This window comes from Tenrec ecaudatus, chromosome 14, assembly GCF_050624435.1.
Source record: "Tenrec ecaudatus isolate mTenEca1 chromosome 14, mTenEca1.hap1, whole genome shotgun sequence".
Lineage (NCBI taxonomy): Eukaryota > Metazoa > Chordata > Mammalia > Afrosoricida > Tenrecidae > Tenrec > Tenrec ecaudatus.
In genome coordinates this window covers 59,525,950-59,550,367 of record NC_134543.1, presented here as the reverse complement: position 1 = coordinate 59,550,367, position 24,418 = coordinate 59,525,950, and positions in this window count along the sequence as shown.

Genomic DNA, 24,418 nt, shown 5'->3' with positions numbered 1-24,418 from the left:
TAATAGGTCAAGTAAGTCATTGACTAAAACTTCCAATGGCTGCATTGAAGCCACAAAATTTCAGTGATTCTAATGCACAATTTTTAACTTAAAGTGCATAGTGGCTACAAGCAACTTTATAAAAAGGGAAAAAGAGAATGGTTAATCAAGTTGTTACACGGTTGTAAAGCTCATTTAACAAGCAATTACTTCTGTTTCACTAAAAGGCAGCAGGCTGTGCCTTGAGTCAATTTTCCAGGTGAGTCAAAGCAAATACCACTGAGGTCTTATTGGGTGCTTTTTAAATTGACAAGAATAACCATCAAACATCAACATAATTTTTGACTTTTCTGTATGAATATATATTTAAACTAATTAATTTAGAATAAACTTGAGAAGAGATCTTAAAGACAGATCTAGCAGTTAATAAAGATTAATTTATTCCATGTCTTTAACCAAAAAAAAGATGCCGGAGTATAAAAGTATATTTTTAAAGGATGGTTAGTGTGTATCAGTTACTCAGTTGAGAGCTTCCTTTATCTGATATATCATGATGCACTAAAATGTCTATGTGGCAAAGTTCCATGTAAAAATGAATAAATAGATAGCATTACAGTTCTTCTGCCTTGTTTGCTCAGGTTTTGCAAAAACAATGAGGGATGCTGAAGTAGCATTGGTAGCTCATAGACACTAGAGATCATGTGTAAAAGGTAAGGATAACATCTCTTGAATAAAAAACTACTGAGCTGAATAGTTGAAGTTGTGTTTATATTTTTGCCATCTTATAGCATACTATGTTTATCCTTTCATTTTATCTGTTAACCAAGATTTGTCAGTATTTTTCCAGACTGGGTCTATCCTTCTGGAGCTATCAAAAATAGATGCATATGTTGATGGTTGGTGGTTTAATAACATAACCCACAACACAAAAGAAATCACTTTCCATTCTTCCAAAAGAAAAGCAAGGCCTTCATTAATGCGATGACAGTGGAGCTAGCTCTTGGGCAGTTAACTTTTACAATTAGCAAATTGAAAACATACATTGTATGAGAAATAAAAAACTTGTTACTCTGAGCTCTTCCTTCTATTAATGCCTTTATGAAAATTACCATAGTTGTAATAAGAATTTTATTAATTTTATACTTTAGCCAAATATAGAAACTAAACTTCTTAGCACAAGAATTCTCTGGAAATGTTAATGTAGGTGGATTGCTTCAGTCATTTTTAAAAAATTTTATTTCTAGCCTTTAGCAATTTAATTGACAAGCAGCTGATGCCTACTTTGTTATGATGATACATACAAAAAGGACCTGAAATAGAGAGTTATGGCTTAGCATATAGAGTCAATCAATCTTGCTGCGTAATATGGGAAACCTCGGGAAAGTTGCAGTGTAATGATTTTATGCTCGACAAGCTTCAGTTAGTGATTCACTCACACACTTACTCACTGCCATGGAGGCAATTCTCACTCACAACGACTCTACAGGGCAGAATCTAATTGCCCCTTTTATTTTCTAAGGCTGTACATTTTTCAGAAAGTCAGTCTCATCTTTCGTTTGGGGAGCAGATGCTCATTTTGAATCACTGACCTTGCTGCTTGCCCTCAGAGGACCAACCACGATGCTGTCAGGACTCCTTATGTGGTGATTCCTTTCATTGCCATTGACGCAATGCCAACTCATCGTGCCACTATAGGATGGCGCAGAACCCTCACTGTGAGCCTGCAAGACTAATTCTCTAAGAGAATAGAAAGCCCCCTCTTTTCTCCTGAGGAGGGACTGGTGGTTTCGAATTGCTAGCCTTGTGGTTAGCAACACAACACATAATCACTACCAATTTTGGGTACCAATATTGATTAAATAAAAGGGGAAAAATAAAAATCAACTGAGAATAAATCATTGGAAAAACAAACCAAGGTCACTGGTGTTGAGTCAATTGTGACTCATAGTGACCCTATAGGACAGAATGTAACTGACCCTTTGGGTTTCTGAGGCTATAAAGCTTTATGATAGCAAAACCTCACCTTTCTTTCTTCCACGGATGGTTTCGAATGGCGGATCTAGCATTTAGCAGTCCAACGTGCAATCTACTATGCCACCAGTGTTCCTAAGCAATTTACAGGTATTAAATCTTCCTCTGTGCGTGTGACTGAATTAAAGTAATCAGCCGCGTCTGAAGGCCGTGCTGAGCAGAGCGGCCGAGCTAAGTGTGCGAGGAAGCACCGACACGCTTGCCCAGGCGCTCTGCTACGGAACTGGCCAAACTTACTCTATCCACCGAGCTCTGGGAAAGACCTTCCTGCCAATAGGAAAATATAGCGCCTTTCAAGTTCAGATTGCCAAAACCCAAATCTGGGGACAGCATATGGTGATTTGGCTTTATTTTATCTTTGATGAAAAATCATAAAGAACAAGAATGCAGTATCTTTAGCTACAATCGAAGCTGCTCATTCTGTCATCGCTCTGTTGAATGGAATATGTCGCCTACAGTCTCCTTTTGTTGCAGCTGTTCCAGATCCTTCCAATTCCTCACCACCACCAAAGCTCAAGTAATGTCTTTCAGATGTGTTAGGTCAGTACTATGCATGAAATTGTTCAGTGGCTCCATTTTGTTCTCAGAATAAAGCCCCAACCAAACACTTGGTGTGCTGCAGGCCCTGAAAAAAAGGGACCCCGGGCCTCTCTTCAGCTGAACACAGCCACTCTTGGCTATCGCTCTCTTTGACCCAGGCCCCCCAGCCTCATTCTGGCCCCTAGTGAGGTAGTTGATTGTGCCAACCTGGCCTATAAACGCATGCGGGGTTAATTGAAGGGCAGAGGGGTAAGTGGCTCGGTGAGCCTCGCCTCCTCCAGAACCAGTGAGGAACGCGGCAATGCCCGGAGGGTGGAAAGAATGTGGGGTAGAAAGGGGGAACTGATTATAGGAATCTACACATAGCCTCCTCCCTGGGGGAGGGACAGCAGAGAAGAGGGCGGGGGAGGCATCAGACAGTGTAATACATGACAAAACAATAATATATGAATGATGAAGCTTTCATAAGGGTGGGAGTGGGGAGAGATGGGGAAAATGAGCAGCAGATATTAAGGGCTCAAGTAGAAGGCAAATATTTTGAGAATGATGATGGCAACAAATGTGCATATGTTTTTGACACAATGGGTGTATGTATGGATTGTGATAAGAATTGTATGAGTCCCCAATAAAATGATAAAAATAAAACAACAAAAACCAACTCTCTCTTATATGTGAGTTGCTGTGGATTTGTTTCTCTACATTGCCCAGACTAACACACCTGGACAGTTGCTCTTCCTTTTCATGGAAAGATCTTCCCAATCACCCACCAACACATTTATGCTCATTACTCAATTAATTGGAGGTCAAAATTCTTCTCTTCTTGAAAGCTTTCTCTGACCAAGCCCCACCTTCTCAACAACCCTCTCTAAATTAGGCTGTCCTTTTTATGAACTCTCATAGAATCTTACATTTTTGTCCTTAACTAGTAGTAAGTGCCTGAAACATGGCAGGTCTCAAAATTGAAAAATAACAACAGAGTTATATACTGGTATTATGTTCAGAAATATTCTGGAGGGATATATAACTTTCAATCTCATGAAAAGTGGGGATACGTGTATAAATTGTATATACATAAATTTTGTGTAAAATTTTAAAAAAGTAATGAGACATTAGCTTGCTAATTTACTAGTTAAATACTCAAATGACAATGCTTGAACAACTCTGTAAATACATTAAAAATCACTGAATTGCATGTTACAAAAGGTAATTTTATGGTTATAAAGTATATCTTAATATAAATTTTATTAAAATATGCAATATCTTAAGGAGTAATTATAGCCTAAAAAGAACGATGCTCAGCACTCAGTAACAATGTTTGTTAGTTTTTTTCCTATATTTTTGGGGCTGTCAAATTTTAAAAACAGCCCCTCACGTATGTAAGCAGAAACTACTCAAAAAGACTATTGCAATAAGAGGGTGAAATGACCACTGCAACAGTGTGAATCCTCCAAGATCTACACGGTAAACAAGGCAATAAATAACTCCAGGTCAGAAAGTGGTATGTTAAGCAAATGTGGCAAAGAAAGCTGATGGTACCCGTCTATCGAAAGAGATAGTGTCTGGGGTCTTAAAGGCTTGAAGGTGAACAAGCGGCCATCTAGCTCAGAAGCAATAAAGCCCACATAGAAGAAGCACACCAACCAGTGCGATCACGAGGTGCCAAAGGGATCAGGTGTAAGGCATCATGCAAAAAAAAAAAAAGAATATATATATATGTGTGTGTGTGTGTGTGTGTGTGTGTGTGTGTGTGTGTGTGTGTGTGTACCATAGTGAATGAAGGGGGAAGTGCAGAGTGGAGACCCGAGGCCCAAGTGTTGACCACTGGAGATCCCCTCATAGAGGGATTTAGGAGAGGAGATGGGTCAGTCAGGATGCGATGTAGTACCGATGAAGAACACAGCTTTCCCCCAGATCCTGGATGCTTCCTCCCCCCAACTACCATGATCCGAATTCTACCTTGCAGGACTGGATAGGGCAGAGGTTGTACACTGTTGCATATGGGAGCTGGAGGCACAGGGGTTCCAGGGTGGACGATACCTTCAGGACCAGGGGTATGAGGGGCAATGTTGGGAGAGTGTAGGGTGAGTGGGTTGGAAAAGGGGAACTGATTACAAGGATCCACATGTAACCTCCTCCCTGGGAGATGGATGGCAGAGAAGGGGGTGAAGGGAGACTCCGGATAGGGCAAGATATGACAAAATAACAATCTGTGGATTATCAAGGGCTCATGAGGGAGGGGGGAGCGGGGAGGGAGGGAAAAAAAAAGTACCTGATGCGGAGGGCTTAAGTGGAAAGCAAATGCTTTGAGAGTGATTAGGGGAAAGAATGTATGGATGTGCTTCATACAATTGATGTATGTATATGTGTGGATTGTGATGAGTTGTATGAGCCCCTAATAAAATGTAAAAAAATAAAAAAAGAAAAGAAAATGATTAGGGCAAAGAATATACAGACGTGCTTTATACAATTGATGTATGTATATGTATGAATTGTGATAAGAGTTGTATGAGCCCCTAATAAAAAGTTTTTTTTAAAAAAGAAAGTGGTATGGACAATGGATATGAATGACCAATTGAGTAAGTTAAGTCTTTTTTTTTTTTGCTGTCAATTGATTCTCCAGAGAGGCCATTAAGAGGAGTTTGTTTTGTGTTCCAGTGTTTGCTTAATCTTCCAATGCATACTTAAACTCAAGGTGGACTAAAGTTCAATGCTTAAAAAAAACCAGAACTCTGACTAAACTTTAAGTCCAGTCACAGCATCAAGTATTTTGCCCAGATGGGTCAGTAAAAACAAACTGTTCACCTTCATTCATGAGACAAAGAATAGAGATGTGGCAGGTCTCCACCTGACCCTGTCACAGGCACACAGAGGCCATCTTTGAGTCTAGGGGAAGAGTGAGTCGCACCAGGACACTGGTTCCTTTGGAACACCAAAGGATGGGCGAGTTTCTGAATGCTCACTCTTCTCCAGAGGGCAGGATTCGGGTACTATGTAACATCACCAAGACATTCTGAAGCACGTAATTATTTGAGAAGCTGGCTTTAGTTACATTCTTGACTACGATGGTAGATGTGTGCTGCCCATTGGAGCTGGTTCTGCATAACACGAAGCCGGTGGACTTTCTGCCTCGTGTGCACAATGGAATCTGCTTATCTTCAGCAGATGGGTAGGCTGAGGGGGAGGTTCAGGAGCATAACAAGAATTTTCTATGTGAGAAATATTGTTGCTTTATTGTAAAGTATCAAAGTTCACAAATTTATTATTGCTTTGGGAAGCATTTCTGTGGGTATCCTGATAGAGGAGGTTAGAACAGAGTTTTGGCAATAATTGTAGGCAGTATTAAATATTTTATGAGAAATACATTAGTGTAAATCATCACTTTATAAAAGGAAACATGAATCATGACACAAAGAATTGGACTTCAGTGTAAGAAATGCTGATTTATCTGTGCTATTGATACTGTATATGTAAATGCCATTTCTCAGAAGCATAAAACTCGGAGTATAATATATTGGTTAGTGTAAGCAGTATAATATATATTTTTCAGGATGTGCTAGTTTCATTAATCATATATTTTAAGAATTTTAAGCTTATTTTTTATGAGACATTGCATTACACGTGGTATTGATATGCATGTGTAATTTATTACTTGGCAAGTGATTTATCCTACACTATTTTATGTGCTTGATATATTGATTTTCAGTTGTGATAGATCATTTTAAGATTGTACGGCTTTACTCATGGTGATTTATCCACAAAATCACATAGACTGTGGGGCAAGCTGATGCAGCCCGTGGAGACTTTCTATCAGCTATAAATAGAGTTGTGAACTATTATTCTTAACCTGAGTAGACGAACATATTTACCAACTTAAAAGAAATAACTTTCATACCAGATCTAATTAGCTGTTGAATAAGTGCCCAAAGGAAGTAGTTTTAACATGCCTATTTTTCCCTATGCTAGTCTTGTAGTCCACTTTTATGAATAGGTCTTAAAATACACAGTCAATAAAAGAGCAGCATTTTCTTACTTGGTTTAAAGTGTCTGTCTTCAGTGATTACTGACTGTCTTTTAGTCCTTCCCAGCTCAAAGTCACAAAAGCAGTGATTTTAATTACTCGCATCCTTATTCCCTCTAGAAAGCTCTTTGCACAGGGTCCCATGGAGAGCATACGTAGCGCACAAATGCTAGAGACGGCGCCAACTGGTGAACTATTGCAGAGAAACCAGGTATGTGAAGGAAGTATTTTTAGAACAGTGACTTGAATTTCTAATAAATAATATGAAGACCATCCTGAACAAAATACAATTTTTAACTTGTACCAAGATTTTTAAATAAATGTGCATCAATAGGTATATGCAGAGAGATTTCCTCTTTACTCTCCTATCTTATCCCCATATAAATCTCACCTTCCCCAACCCTTTTTCAGTGATGGTTGTTATTGCGGTTGATGTTGCTCCTCAGTTTGAATTCCTAGAGACTCATAGGCCTTACCCCTGACTTCTATGAACACTCTGTTCAAATTTAACCTTATTAATATATCCCTAGCATATAGAATATTCAGCAATACCATTAAATCACATTCCTGGAAAATATTGTGGAATTAATTAACAAAGAGTTGCCGCAGAACATCCATAGGGAGTTACCAGAGATTCAAGCTAGATCCAAAATAGGTTATAGAAGGATGAATAATACCCCTTCTGGCTTTAGATGGATCTTGAATGAAAGCAGAGAGTGTTTACTTACATTGCATTAAGGACTCAGAAGCATCCAACTGTGTGGATTATAATGAACTGTGCACAATGTTGTAAAGAATGGGAAATCCAAGAATACTTCATTGTATTCAGATGGAGCTTGTAAAGATGCCAAGAGGAAGTCAATTATTTAGAACAAGGGGATACCAATGGCTTAACATCAGGAGTGTTGTGTGTTAGGGTTGTATCCTTTCACCATCCTTAGTCAATTTGTATGCTTGTCCAGTAATATAAAAAATTGGACTATATGAAGAATGGTTCCTATGGGAGAAAGAAGATTCATTAATAATCTGTGAGACGCGGATGACATAGCCTTGCTTATCGAAAGCCCAGAGAACCTGAAGCACTTACTCATGAAGATCAAAGACTATAGCCTTCAGTACGGACTACAATTCATTGCAAAGAAAACAAGAGTCCACACAACTGGATCAATAGACAACATCATGGTAAATGAGGAAATGATTAACTTTGTAACGGATTTTATTATTCTTGTATCCACAAACAGTTCTCATGGAAGCAGAAGTCAAGAAATCAAATGACATATTGCTTGGACAAATCTGCTGCACTAAACTTCTTTGAAGTGTTAGAGGAATGATTTCATTTCAAGAATTAAGGTATGTCTGACACAAGACATGATACAGTCAGTACTCTCATATACATGTGAAAGTTGCACAATGAATAAGAAAGACCAAAGAAGAATTGATGCATTTGTATTATTGTCTTGGCAAAGAAAGTACTTGGGCTGCCAGAAACACAGACAAATCTACCTTAGAGGATGTGTAATCAGAATACTTGGAAGTGAGGCTGATGAGATTTTCATCTCCTTTACTTTAAACGTACGATGGAGTACCTAAGAAAACAAAACAGAAAAAAGTTCTGCTGGGCAGAGCTTATGTAGTTCTGCTGGGTGGAGCTTATGGAGCTTATGTATTTCCCCACACTAGACAAGCATCAAGCTGAGTTAGTGCACCCAGTGGGGTCACCTGGGAAGGTTCTTTCGGGTCACAGTGAATTTTTCATTAAAGCAGTTTTGCTTGAACCTTGTTTTTGTGATGGCCAATTTAAGAGAACAATATGCGGCTGTGAACTTTTGTTTCTTGCTGGGGAAAAATGTTGAACAAACGAACACAGTTTATAGTGTGGGAAAAACTCAAGTGTGCGAGTGGTTTACTTCTTTCAAAAAAGGTGAATTGTCGATTGATGACAATCCTCGTTTTGGACACCCACCAACTTCCTGAATGAACTAAAATGTCAACTCAGTGCATTTGGAGTTCATTCTACCCGGTCTGACTGTTAATTAATCGTTCTATTTAGAGATTCTGAAAAGATTGTTTAACAGTGTGTGACAAAAAAGGCAATTGTGGCAGACAGGGGACTGGTTTTGCCACCACAACAATGCACCTATTCATGCAGCTATCTCAGTACACCAGTTTTGGGTCCCAAACAGCATGCCTCTCTTGCCCCACACACCTGACCACCTGACCTCTCTCTCTACAACTTCTTTTTGTTTCCACTAATGAAGAGGTACATGAAAGGACGGTTATTTGAGGACATAGAAGAGGTGAAGAAAAAAATAAGGCAGGTGCTGTCAGCTATTCAAATATATGAGTTTGAAAAATGTTTTGAAGAATTGAATCGCGATTTGATAAATGTATTAAGTGTGAGTCATTTGAAGGTGAAAAGGTTGTTTTGTAAAAATATTTAAATATATACCTTTGGAAAAAAATTCTAGTTTTCTTTTGGGTACCCCCACGTATTATTAGAAGGGATCACTCTCTGGAAAAGGACATCTTATTTGGTAAAGTAAAGGGTCAGTCAAAAAGAGCAACATCCTGGATGAAATGTGTTGACACACTGGCTGTGACTCAAGCAAAATACAACCGTGCTGGCAGAGCAGATCAGGACAGTGTTTCCCACTGTTGTACAGCAGGTGGTTATGCGCGAAAACTGACGTGACATCTAACAACAACAGCCCATGTAGCAGGTTCTTGACTTCTAAGCTATTGATAAATATCACTGAATTAAGAAAAGAATGAAAAGTCAGTCACCTTGGGCTCCAAATCCACTATGGTCTGTGACTTGTGTGGCACCAGGGTGCAAAGTAGAATTGTTCAACAGGATTTTCAAGGTTTTGACAACGTGGAAGCAAATTACCTGACCTTCTGAGGTAACTCTGCGTGAGTTTGAACAGCCAAACTCCTGATTTGCTTACTGATTATGTCCCTCAGAAAGACTTAGAATTTTGATAGAAACTATAGATTAGCTGTAACACAAGGATCATGAATAGATTATACAGCAGACAACCATTTGGGTTTCTTTCCTTGTTCAAACTTTGATAAGTTCTTAACCTTCTGAATTTCAGTTTGAACCTTCTAAACCTCAAAATGGAGATAAAGTACTTTACTACATATATATATATGCACATGCACGTATGTGTGTGTGTGTGTGTGTGTGTGTGTGGTGAGGAGTTGGATAATTCCCTTATCCAACTTACTTGGCAGATGCTTTACTCACAATAAACATTAGCTATTGTTTTTAAAGAGAAAAATGGGAAAGAGGGATGAGACTTTCTACTCCTGCTGATGATTTACAGTCTTGAAATGAAGGCCATGAGGGTTGATATGTAGGTTGTTGTTTTTCTACCCTTTCCTAAAGGGTTGCTATGAATTATAATTGGGTGTATAGCAATGAGATAGTTCTTTACATTCATCAGTCTTTACAGATCTCTTAATGGACTTTTAAAAACAAATTTATTAATTAATTTTAACATAATAGCTATAAATTATGACAGTGTGATTCTTTTATATGTGTTTAAATTGAGTGGCTCACATCTAAATTGAAATATAAGATTTCAATTTCACATCATGGATTTGAAATAATTTTCAGCAGATTCAAAATATATGCACTGATTTTTTAGATGAAAAATATGGTAATCCTCTGTGTGTGTTTAGAAATCGTGTACTCAGAAGAAAACTATAATGGGGAAAAGCATATTTGGGTATACAACACTGAGATAGGCCAAACTCATATGATCAAAGGTAAATAGAATGGTAATGTGATCCATTCTTCTATCTCATGGATCTTTATGAACCTATAATGGCAACAATATATTTTCAAAAGGCATTGCAAATAAACAATTCAAACCTACTTGCTTACAACTGCATTTAAAGCAATACCGATTTCTAAATATTGTTCTTGGGACTCTCAGCTGTGATTTCTCCAGATGCCACTAGATGTCATGCAGTTCTTATTCTGTGTCCCCACAAATAGTCTGTGGGTTCTGTTCATAATGCTGTGTCCGCAGAATGTAAATTTCACTCGTTGGGTGGGAATAGGTAATAGGACTTTCAGGCTTGCATTAGGCTTGATAAAGTCAATTTCTTTAAATTGTATTTATCTATACAACTAAGTAATGGTTTTGATTACATTGACCTGTTGAATTAATGAAATAAACTTATATTTAATTAATTTGACAAGTTTATTTTATGGATTTTAAAAGTCTTTGCAGGACTTTACCTAATTTTTCTGTTTTTAAATAGTTTGTTGATATAAAATTCACATCTCATACACTTGCACAGTTGAGTCACTTTTTAAAGAGTTGCATATATGTCATCACAATCAGCCTAGTGCTCCCTTCTTCCTTCCGCATTATTTGCTCCCCAATTCTCCTCACCCTTCCCACTCCCTGTCCCCCACCAGCAATGCATCAGTTACGGTCTCTATGCATCCGTTCCTTCTGTGTTTCATAAACCGGGAAACCTAACACAAACCATTAAAAAAAGAAAGAAGAATCAAAGATAAAAATAAGAAGAATGAAAATACCACCAGCAATATTAAATGAACCAGAGAAGAAATTTCTGTTGTGAAACAAGTGGGAAAAACTTAACCCTCGAGCATATTCAGGTGGGGTGAAGAGGCAGGCTCTCCGCACAGTTCCATCTACTGTAATCACGTTTACTGGGAGCTCGTCTGAGAGCAAAGCCGTCCTCGCTCCTCGTCTGTGGCCAGAGGGTATCTGCCAGAGGCTTACCCTGAATAAGCACCTGCAGAAGGATTTGGGCTGTAACTTTTTAAAAAAATCAATCATTTTATTGGGGTTTCTTAGAGAAAGGATCCATTGTGTCAAACATATTTGTACACATGTTGCCATCATCCTTTTAAAAACATCTTCTTTCTGCTTGAGTCCTTGGTAAGGGCTCCTCATTTTCTCCCTCCCTTTTCCACCCTCCTAACCTCATGACACCTTGATAAATTATCAATTATTTTCATGTCTTATTAGTGTTTGCTGTTTCCCTTCACCCAGGTTTCTATTGCTTGTCACCCTAGGGGAGGGTATTATATGTCGATCATTGCGATTGGTTCCCCATCGCCCCTCCACCCCATCATATCACTACTTCCATTATTGGTCCTGAGGGGTTTAGCTTTCCTGGATTCCCTGTGTCTAGAGCTCTGATCTGAACCGGTGTATGTGCTCTATTGTAGCTGGATTTGTAAGGTAGAACTGGGATCAGAATAGTGGGGGGAGGAATCATTAAAGAACTAGAGGAATGTTGTATGTTTCATCGAGGTTACAGATATAGATTTAAAGCATAGCTGTAGTCATTCCTGTACCAGATATTTATTCAGTTTTAACCCGTAAGGGGTGTTATGTTTTTGTTTCCAATGAATGCATATTGGGTTTGTACTCCAACCCTAGTGGAGTCTCTTGTAGAAACAAAAAGAACCAGGTGGGTTTTTTAATGGAATTATACTCCTGAATTTCTAAGCCACTAAATGCAGTAGAACGCTGTGACTCAACTGCATCGCACTCAGCATGATTGGATTTCAGTGTGGAGCCCAAACAACATCGGAATCCTACCCGACACAGGTGATTTTTGTAAACAAAAGTAGTTCATGTTTAGGTCACTCGGCGTTAGCTGGTGTTGTTAGGATGCGTTGTTTAAACCCTTTGCTCCCGTGTTCCTAGAGTTTTGCTGTAATTTTCTTAGTTTTCGTGACTTTTTGGTACTTTTTTAGATAAAAAGCCTGGGTCTTAAGAAGGAGGATATTGAAAAGAATCACCATGGTAAGGAACTGGTTGACCATGTTTGCGATAGTGTTGATGGCAATTTAGTAAACCCTTTGAGAAAACAGTTAAGGAAACACCAACAGCTGACCGCCTTAGACAGACTTTTTTTTTTTAATAGAAAAGCCAGTCAGGTCTTAGTGAAAAAAGACAAAGAAGGAAAAAACTCCTGAGGAGCAGCTACCAGTCGATTTCATAGAAGGGGATTCTCCTTCCAAACAGTGACTCTCTCTCCATCCCTTCTCTCCACGTCCGTGTCCACAGATCCAGATCCTCATCAACCTCAAGGTATGGGACATGCTGTAGTTGTTAAACACTTTTTAATGCTGTGTTTCTAAATTTAAACTATATTACTCAACTGTGAACTTATTACTTTGAAATTTCTGTGTAATGTTTTTTATGAAAAGGCAAGGTTAGGGTAAAAACTTGGTGGTTGAGAATGGATTAATTAATTTTCATTTCTTTCTTATGGGAAAAATTGATTCGGAATTCAACTGCATCGCATCTTGACACTCCTAAAACGGATCAGCATCAAGGTTGGGGGTTCTATTTCCACCCCTAATACATGCTGACAAGTCAGGGACAGAATTGTTTTTAAATAATATGTATGTGATGTAGTATACCTTCTCTGATTAAAAATAGAATAGCTCTTTAGAAGTTGGTATATAGTTCTTCACCAGTAATATTTTGGGGAAAATTCATGTCACTCAAAGACAATGGGACTGAATGTTAGAAGAATGGTGTCAGGTTCCTAAACTTCCACTGAAGCTGTCCTAAGTGTGACATGAATTGAATGACCATTTACATCTCTCAGTTGCAGTTTTCTGATCTGCCAGTTAGCTTATATGAGAACCAGGTGTTGGAAAAGCTTTGTGGATTTCGTATTATTTCAGAATCAGGAGGTTCTGGTCAGTCATCAAAGTGCTATGTCTAATATGAATGCGCACGCGTGCAGCTGTGTGTGTGTCTAGGAGGGGTTCTGGCATCTTTCGTACTCGCTCCAGGGGCTATTGGGGGTGTGCTAGAAGAGTTGTGTTGATGGCATGAACACGGGTTTGTGATCGCTTACCACAGTTTCAGCCCTAGACAGAGGCCAGGTTGATTTGAGAAACTCGAAGTGTATTCTGAAGCATGAAAGAGAAGGAAACAAGGTAGTTTTCTACCTCAAACTGCTGCAAAATCCAGTGAAAATCAAGCAAGTTATAAGTCACATACCCTAAAGTATGTGACAAAAAACAAGTTTTCCAGCATTGCAGCAAACAATTACCAGGTTTTGCAATGATCACTGGATACAATTGCTCCCTAAACAACGTGGAAAAAACGGTTTTGCTTCAATCATAGGAAATTATCTATGCCTACATTTCTCCAGGGATCATCAGACTATCATCCCCTGAAGATCCCTGGGCCATTGCTTATCTAAATAGGGGATGCTTCAGTGCTTGGCCTCTCCAGATCATCAACCCCTAAGGCCTCAGGGGGGATGCTTCATCCCTGGCTCCTCATGTTAAAGCCCTGCTTACCATCTTCCTCAGAACATCTCTACAACTTGAACTTAAAAGCAATTTTTACTGCGTGGGAAAGGACTCTTACATTTTATATTTCTTACAAACTAAAATTTAAATTATGTTATATAATGAAAATTTTGATTAACAGCTTGCTAATTCTTTCATCTCCATCAGCTTGAGGAGGGACTAGAAGACAGGGGACAAACTTATGTATCTTTACTGTCTCTTTTCCTTGTCCTATTTTTTCATTATCAACTTCGTTTTCAGAACTTCCTACCCCTCTATGTTGATAAACACTGTAATTCCTTTATTTTTTCAAATATCACTAACATAAGACTGCATTTGTCAGAGAATTTTCAGAGGTCTCCGGGCCAGGAAAGGTGTTTATATCAAAGCACCACAAGCTAAAAAATTAATTTTAAACTTCCCTATTGTGAAAAACATTTGGTTATCCAACTCTGGGCTATTTTTATGTCCCACTGGCTACATAAATGTACAGATTACTGCCTTTAATAATGCTCTTCTTTACCTTTCACGACTCCTTTCTTCTTCTATTAGCACTGTACATTTTCTGCTAATGTTTTTTGCTAACTGCTAACTGTCTTTAGATTTACTGTCTCTTTCTAAGTCTAAGCATTGAGACATACAATCTCTAAATATTATCTGTGATTAACCTATGACTGTGAATTATGGGATCATATGACTCCATGGTGATGACTTCCTTCATCTGGTGATTGCCTCCCCCCCCATCTCTTGTCTATGTCTCATGAAAGGCTTAAAAGTGTCTCCCAAAAGTAAAAGGAAATACAGGAAAGAAATAGGAGACAAAAGACATTTATAGAGGTATAAATATAGGCATACATGTTAATATATAATGATAGGGAAATATATATATAGACAAAAGACATTCATAGAGGCATAAATATAGGCATATATGTAAATATATTAATATATAATGATATACATATATATATATATGTTAAGTATCAAGGTAACAGACAGACATTGGGCCTCTACTCAAGTCCTCCCTCAACTGAAGAACACTTTGCTCTAATAACCTAGTATTCTGTGATGCTCACCTTCCCATTAAGATTGCTGAAGGCAAAATGTATACATAATCAAACGTAGTGAAGAAAGATGATGGTGCCTGGCTATTAGAAGATACAGCATCTGTGGTCTTAATGGCTTGAAGTTAAACAAGTAGTCATCTAGTAGGGAAGCATCAAAACCCACATAGAAGAAGCACACCAGCCTGTGTGATCATGAGTATTGACAGGATCAGGTATCAGACATCAGAAGACCCCAAACAAGCAATCATATCAATGCTTGTGTAGTGGAGACCCAAAGCCCATCTGTGGCCAATTGGACATCCCCTCACAGAAGGGTTAGAAGGATGGGATGGGCCAGGCAAGGTGCAGTATAGGACCGTTGAAATACTCAACATTCGTCCAGCTCTCTAATTCTTCCTTCCCCCTACTATCATGACCCCAGCTCTACCTTGAAAATCCAGGTAGACCTGAGCATGTCTACTGGTACAGATAAGAGCTCTGAACACAGGAAACTCAGGACAGATAAACCCCTCAGGACCAATAATGGGAGTGTTACCATGAGGGTTGGGGAAAAGGAAAAAGGGGAAAATGATAGCAATGATCGACATAACTGCCTCCCTTCCAGTGGGATGAACAACAGAAACATGAGTGAAGGGAGACAGTGGACTTTGTAAGATATGCAAATAATAATATTTTATAATTGGCCAAGGATTCATGCAGGTGGAAGGGTAAGGGTGGGAGGGAAAAAAGAGGACTGATACCAAGGGCTCAGTAGAAAGAAAATGTTTTGAAAATGATGATGGAAACATGTACAAATGTGTGTGGTACAATTGATGTATGGATTGTTATAGGAGCTGTAAGAGCCCCCAATGAAATGATTTATTGTAAAAGGGTGTCTCCATAGCATATGATTGAATTTGGAAACTAATTTTTCTCCCATAGGATGAGCTCCTTGGCCTTTTCTGGTGGGATCTGTGGAGCTCAAGGGTAGGAAGAAGCATGGAACAAAGGCTTTGTCATACTCTGCCACTTCTAACACCTGCTGGTGACCCCATGGGGTAGGCAGGCGCCCTTGAATTTTAAGCCCTGTGCTTTTTGTCACTCCTTAAGACCCCTTCTAAGACTTGCTGTGTGTGTTTTTTATCTGAAAATGGTTAGCACTTTCACTCTGTCTTGTTGTTGGTAATTGTTATGTCCAACAATAGGCAACAATGCCATTGGTATCATTTAAAGGATCTAGGAGAAATCGCTGTTGGATTTGTAAGAAATGAAAAATTGATTCTAGCATATGGTACTTACATATCTCAAAATTTTATCTTAGCACCTATAGGGGTGTTTGACTGTATCTGCAGATTTGTACATTTTAAGAAAATTGCAGTTGCTGAACGCAGGCTGAATAAATTTTCCTTTGTGATATTTTCTTTTCATTCACTACCTGGCTGAGATGGCTAAGGTTCATTGTGCCAAGCTGGTCTATAAACACATGTGGGGTTGATTGAAGGGTGGAGAGAGAAGGGCTCCGTGAGCCTGGTCTTTCTAGTTCTCGGTCTCTTGCTCTCTGATGGTCCGACCACGGCGCAGCTGCCTTAGCCAGTTCCCTGCTTCACCTGGCAAGGCTTACATCTGCAATACATCCTTGAGAAGAAGGCACACGTACCTGCCCCGATGCAGCCCTGGGTGCTGGAGCAGCCATGTGGAGACCCCTGCCAGCTCTGAGATGCTTACACATTCACTGACTTGGTTTTCCTCCTGCAGTCGGCATCATAGTGTGTGTTTTGTGAGATTGAGGAGTACTTCATAGATTGGTGTCAGACATTTGGACTAATGTTGGATTTATCGGCTTGGACAGCACTGGGTTGGGGTGCTTTCTTAATGTACACTTACCGTTTATATAATACTCTCTCTTATACATACGACTTTCTGTGGATTTGTTTCCCTAGTTTACCCAGACTAACATACTGTCTCTCATAGGGTTTTGTTTGCCCCCACATGTGGCAGTGTTGTAGGATTCTCATTCTGTCACTTGCAACAATTTTTGTTTCTTGCTGCTAGGGAGAACTGTACTCATTTCTGTCCATTAAATTATTGTCCTATACATTTTTGAGCTTGTGAAGCCCTGAGTTCTGTGAGACTCTGAAGGAAAGGGTAGAGGTTGGCCATTAAAAGTGGCAGGAGGGTGGTCACCAGCCATGAAAGAGTTAAAGATTCTCGTATCAGAACAAGCTAGTTCTAAAGATGGTTCAGAAGCTCAGATTTCTTGTCAGCGTTGAGAACAAAACTCTACGACTTTTAGACATACATGGTTTTAAGTGATATACTATCCGAATCCCAAAATGCTTTCCCTCATCAGAATGTATTTGAACCTAAAAATTTGAACTTGAACTTTGAGCTTTCAATTGAACACTGAGTCCTAAATTTTGGGAAAAAAAAAACAAACCTAAAAAATTCTCAGAAATTGGGAAATGGTGGATGGCAGGAGGGACAGGGTGGGGGAGGGGGTCAATGCCAGGTTCCCATATGCAGTTCCTACTCCTGGATGTGTGCATAGGTGGGTACAGAGACAAGTCCACAAATGGTATCCCCTCAGGGCTTTTCTGCCCTTACCCTACAGATAGGCTGATAGAGACCAGCTGCCGATATTGTGACTTCTTCTTGCTCTCTCCCCCTTATCTGAGTTTGTGGTATATTGGCGCCATAATGTGAATGCTCAGACAGCCGAGCTCACTATCAGTAGAAAAGAGAATTCCAGAACAACCACCCTCAATGGAAATGGCTCTGCCTCGCAAGACTCTCACTGGAAGAATCCATTTTGTTGGTCCCTGTTCATGAGCCCTGCCTGAAGCAAATGAAACGATGGTTCTCATATTGGCTTCAATTCAGCTTTTCAATCTCTAGGCTTCTCTGTCTGGAGAGTCAGTTTATAACTCAGTTATTTAAAATCTCTTCTCCCTACCTTGGGGATTGGTAGACCCCAAAACAAGAATAGCGCTGCCATTTACTTGGTATTTATCCTTTAGTATCAGGGACCCTGGTGGCACATTGAACAACTGACTACAAGGTTAGCAGTTCAAATTCACCAAAAGCTTCAACGGACAGAGATAAGGCTAATTGTTCTGATAAATATTTGCAACCTACATAAGGTGGCTATGAGATGGAATACACCAAGTATCAGTGGATTGAGTTTGGTGTTTTTTTTATATTTTTTTATTATTGCCACTGTTAAACTCTCTGTAAAATAATTTAGAAACTCAGAAGATTGCCTTCATCCTATTTTATTTGACCCTAGCAAACCAAAATTTAAACCTAATTCTTAATTTATTTGACACATAATCCTAGATTTTCTCCCATTTGGGATACTGGTATGAAGTCTTCAAACAATATGTTGGAACTAATTTATAATTTCTGTTACATCTTTGATACAGAGTTTTTTATTCGTGTTTTTTGTTTCCCTAGAAACATGTTAATGTTGGTGTTATAGGTTAAGGAAAATTATGTTTCTGTGCATTCTGTTGACTGTGGTCTGGTCTTTTTGGATAACAATGAGAAGCACAGGAATTCCAGAACACCTCTGTGTGCTCATTGAGAACTTGTACACGGATCAAAGGCAGTTGGTGAGCACACCAAGGGAAAACTACATCGTTTACATTCAGGGAAGGTGTGCGTCAGGGTTGTATCCTGTTACCATACTTGTTAAATCTGTGTATGCTGAGCAAATCACCAGAGAAGCTGGATTAAACAAAGCAGAATGTGCCATCAGGATCGGAGGAAAGCTTAGTAACCACTTGTGGTATGCAGATGAGTCTACCTTGTTTGTTGAAAGTGAGGAAGATTGAAAGCACTTGCTGGAGAAGGTCAAGGATTACAGCCTTCAGTCTGGATTATGACTTAATATAAAGAAGACCAAAGTCATCCCATCTGGACCAGTGGGCAACATGGTGATAGATGGAGAAAAGGTTGAAGTTGTCAGGGATTTTACCTTGGTTGACTCCAGAATCAGCGTGCAGGGATGCAGCAGTCAAGGGATGAAAACACCACTTGGATTCGGTGAATTTTCTGAGGAGGTACACAACTTCCTCAGAGGATGGAATATCAAGGATGCTACTTGAAGGAATAAGGTATGTCTGACCCGAGCCCTGGTATTCTCCATTGTGTCATTTGTGTGTGAAAGTTGGACATTGAATAAGGAGATGGCAGAATAAATGATACATTTGGAGTGTGGTGCTGGAGAAGAATATTGAAGTACCATGGACTGCTAAAAGGACAAACCGATCTGTGTTGGAAGCAATAAGGCCAGAGTTCTCTTTAAGGGCTAGAATGGTAAGACTTGATGCTTTGGCCATGTTGTCAGAGAGACCAGTCCCTAGAGAAGGACGTTGTGTTTGGTAGAAGGGATGGGCAGGAAAAATGGAGGCAAGGATCCAATGAGACGAAGAGACGCAGTGGTTGCCATGATTGGCTCAGGCATAGGAATAATTGTGAGGATGGAGAAAGACTATGCAATGCTTCGTTCCGTTGTACATAGAATTGCTGTGGGTTGGATCCCACACAATGGCACCTAACAACAACAATATGTACTAAAGGTTATCCATTCTTCTACCGATGGACATTTAGGTGGTTTGCACATTCTTGTTATTGTGAGTGGTGTAGCCATGAATATGGGTATGCATGTATCTGCTCGTTCTACAGCTCTATATATACACACAAAATGAAGAGATTCCTGGGTCACACAGTGTTTCTTACGCAGTCGTCTGAGGCAGCGCCATGCTGCTTTCCCCAGAGGCTGGATAGTTTGACAGACTGCCCACAGTGCATGCAGATGCTATTGTCTTCATCCTCAGTCCTGCACTTTTCCTTTCTCTTCCATTTTAAAAATTTTAATCTGCTAACAATGCGGATGTAAAGTGGTTCCTGAGTGTTGTTTTAATTTGAATTTCTTGAACTCTATGAATCTGATAATTTCTTCATATGTTTGTTGGCTGCCTGGGTGGCTTCTGTGATAAAGTGTCTATTCAGATTCCCTGTCTGATTTTTAATGGGATTATTCCTGTTTTTCTTGTGAAGGTATTTAAGTTTTCTAGAGATTCTAGAGAGAGTTCTCATCCCATATGTCATTACCAATTTATCCCACCAGTTCGTGAGTTCTTTTTCCCCCCGTTGAAGATTTCAATGCCCAGAAGTGTCTTATTTTTAGGTTTCTGTTACCTATTTTTGTCTCTGCTGTTGAAGGTTTTAATGCCCAGAACTGTCTTATTTTTAGGTCTCTGCTACCTTTTTTGTCTCTGCTGTGTGTGTGTTTTAGTTATGTTTAAAGTGTGTTTGTGCCATGTTTTAGGACTCTGTTAAGTCGTTCTTATTTTTTCTTTGATGATCTTTATAGTCCTGGATCTATAGATCTTTAATCCATTTTGGGTTTGATTTTTTTATGTGGAGCAAGATATGGGTCCTGAGTCATTCTTCTGCAAATGCAGAGTTGATTTTTTTTCCTTTTTTTTTACATTTTATTAGGGGCTCATACAACTCTTATCACAATCCACACATATACATACATCAATTGCATAAAGCACATCCGTACATTCTTTGCCCTAATCACTCTCAAAGCATTTGCTCTCCATTTAAGCCCTTTGCATCAGGTCCTCTTTTCCCCCCCTCCCTCCCTGTCCCCCCCTCCCTCATGAGCCCTTGATAATCCACAGATTGTTATTTTGTCATATCTTGCCCTACCCACAGAGTTGATTTTGATAATAACATTTATTGGAGAGATTATCTCTTCCCCGTTTAATATACGTTAGCCTTTGTAAAAAAATCAGTTGTCTGTAGATAGATGGATTTATTCGGGGGTTCTCTGTTCCATTCCATTGATTCATGAGCATCTCATTTTATGAGCACCAGGCCTTTGACTACCATGGCTGTGTGGTCACAGAGTTGGGAGTAAGAAAGTGAGAAACTGCCGATGTTGATCTTCTTTTGAAGTAGTGCTTTTTGTATTCAGGGTCTCCTTCCCTTGCATGTGAAGTTGATGATTAGTTTTTGAATTTTTCTAAAGAATGGTGCTGGCATCTGGATTGGAATTGCACTGTAGTATATGTTTGTTTGGATAGTATTGACATTTTCACCATGATAGTCTTCCTGTTCTTGACGTGGAACATCCTTCCATTTATGTAGGTTTCTTTTGTGGTTTTTGTAGTAATGCTTTGTATTCTTTGGTAAAAGACTAATATTTCTCTAAGGTTTATTTTGAAGTATTTCATCTTTGGGGTGCTCTTATAAATAGTATTTTTTTCATTTTCATTTTCATAGCTCTCTTTATTACAAGAATTTAATTGATTTTTGTAAGTTGATCTTGAACCCCTATGCAATGATAAAGTTTTCATTTATTTCCAACATTTTTCTTGTAAAATCTTTGGGGTATCTATGTGCAGAATCATATCACCTGCAAATAGAATTTGACTTCTTTCTGTCAATTTGAATGCTTTTGATTTCTTTTTTTGTCAAACTCTGGTTAAGACTTCAGCACAATCCTTGTCCAATTCCAGTTTGCAAGGAAAATGCTTTCATTTTTTCTGAATTGAGTGAGATGTTGGCTGTCTGCTTCGTGCACATAGACTTTATTATGTTGAGGAATTTCCCATATATTCTTATTTTGCTTCAAGCTCACTAATTCAGCTTTCATTTATTTCATTTCTGTGTCTCTGCTCTTTTAAAGTTTTGTCTACTTATTTTATCTTAGTATTAATCTTTTAAAAATAATTTCCTAGTTTTCACTTACTGTTTCCCTAGCTCCTGAGATCTTTTGCTTCCTCCATCCCTCAAAAGCACCTGAACATCATTTTCCTGACTACCTCTTCGGATAACTCCAGTGCCGTTTCTTCCTTAAAAGCGTCCTTGACTCTGTACATCAGTCACTCATTTGTGTCATTCTATCTTGCTTCTTCACGTGAACAGAATTGCTGTCTTTGATACATTATGCTGTGTGGTCCTTTTGTTTCTCTCTGTTGAAGCGGTGTTAATCCAATGGCAGTGTTCCTTGCCCCCAAAATTGTAGCTGGTGAAGGTGCAGGACTGGCTAGTTAGAGTTGACAGTTGACTCTCAGGTGGAATGTAAAAGGAATAATAAAAATAAAACAAGACAAAACATACAAGCGGATACAAAGTCACACACTAATAATAAATTGGAACGAACACCCTTCCTCCATACATACCCGAACAACCAACACAGAACAAACAGCTGCTTTTCCCGTCTCCCTTGCCAGCTCTGGCTTGTCGCGCTGCCCCAGGGCTGTGGAGGGAAGGGCGCAGACACCCTCTTGGTGGACAGATTGCATCCCAGGTATTCCTCCACTCACTCGGCAGGTGTGCGGAACAAGAGGTTGGTCCAGCTTGTTTGTGGTCATCTGTTCTGAAATGGTTCCATGCTGTGGGATGAGCTGCCCAGCTTGTTGGTGGTCAGATGAGCATTGGGTACTCCTCCTGATCTCTTTGCGTGATTATACCTGTCTGTTTTCTCTGTTGGTGTGTGAGTTCACTTATTTTTCATTCTTAGTGATTCAGGTCTTCACATTTGTCTTCTGTATCCTTTTCTTTATATGTTTGTTGAAGAGGTTTGTGGATCTTGGCTGTCTAAGGTATAATCTTTGACTGTAGGTCTATAAGATAGTTTTCTTGAAACTGTAAGGAGTCAAATGCTTTTGTACATCTCCTGTCCCAGCTTATCCTTATTAAGTCTCTTTCTGTTGGCGGCAAGTACCTTGGCGGCTTTTAAGGTGCTCAGACACATGCCCACACATTTATGAAGCTTAAAAATCTGGAATTCTTAATAACAACCATATTTAGAAAATTCAAAATACCAGTCAGAATAAATATCCCATTACTATTCATATTATTTGACTTAATTGCCACATTATTCTAATCCCAACCTTAAAAGTACTAGTCAATTGGAAATAACTGGAAAGTACAATTGGAAAGTACCTCAGCATGACCCGACTTGACACACTTTCATTAGGAAGTGCCAACAAAAATCCCATTACCAACAGGACCTAGATCACTAAGTTTTGGCCCAGAGCCTGAGTCCTACTAGGAGAATCTTTCTTGGATTTGGCATAATCTGTTTTGTAGATAGTCCTAAAAAGTGCAACAAATTCACCAAACCCACCATAAATATTGGATTCAAACTCAAATTGCAAAAGGAACGGAACTTACAAACCCACGAAGACTTACTAAGACAGCTTTCTGATCCTCCAGGAGAACCGTAAGCAGAAAAGCAGTTTGCAGACGCCAGGCTTATGTCGCACGTCTGGTCTGTCAGTTTATCATGCTGGGTGGCTTGCTGTCTCTGTGAGGCCGGGAGCTCTGTCACCAGAATGTCAACTACTAGCAGTTCCCCTGAAGGGAGCAGGTCTCATCCGAGCTGCTGGGCTAAGAACAGACTGTGAAAAAATAGGCTGTCTATGTCGGAGGGATTTTGCACTGAAAACTAGACGTCAAAGCAAAACATTATCAGACATCGTCCTAGAAGCCGGGCCCCTCAGGCTGGAAGGAGCTCAAAATCTAAGGAAGAGCTGCCTTCTCGAGGAGCTGTCGACCGTAATGACGTGGGCGTAAGCTTTTAGAACCTCCCTTGGCTGGTGGAGCGACTCCACGTGAGAAGAAACAGCTGAAAGCATCCATGGATCATTAGAACGTGGACTTGACGCACGTGGCTTTGGGAGGCCCCTGTGTCGAGGAGCCCCGGTGGCTTCGTGGCTTCTAAGTTGGGCTATTCACTGCCACGTTCAAACCAACAGCCACTCCTCGGGAGCAAGATGGGGCTTTCTACGGCCCTGAGGAGCTAGTTTTGGAAACTCACAAGGTCAGTTTTCCTCTGTCCATTGGGGTCACTGTGAGTCAGAAACCATTTGACCATAAGGAGTTGAGTTGAAACCTCTAAGTGTAGGCAGGCTTTCCTTCTGGGCTAGGGCCCAAGCAAACACTGGCTTGTACACAATTAACCCAAAAGAGAAGTAGGCTTTTTATTTTTTAAATGTGGCTCCTAGACTGGTAAATACAATCGTTTAACACTCTTCTTATGAAACAGGAAAAGTCCTTCGGGATTTTCTATGACATTTCAAATTTTCGGGAATTTATAATATTTCACTGAGAAACAATACCTAAGCTATTTAAACTAAAAATCTTAAAAATTCAAACCCTTAGAGTTTTTCAAATCCATCTGACTTATTCTCTCCCAGGGATCTATCCTTCTTCTTGAGTCAGATTACACAAAAAGTAAATTAATTTGTCACACCAGTAAACAAAGACAATTTTATTACTTTTACAAGAAACCCAGTTCCTTGTTTTATAGATCATTTAGCATCAAAAGTCCTAAAACCTTAAAGTAGTACATTTTAGGCAGACAGATAAAACCTTGACCATATTAAATAAAATTCTTTTAAGTAGATTTTGCACAGTGTCCCTGAGTCGAACTCAACACCACTGCATGATTTCGGTTCAGGTTTGGGTTTA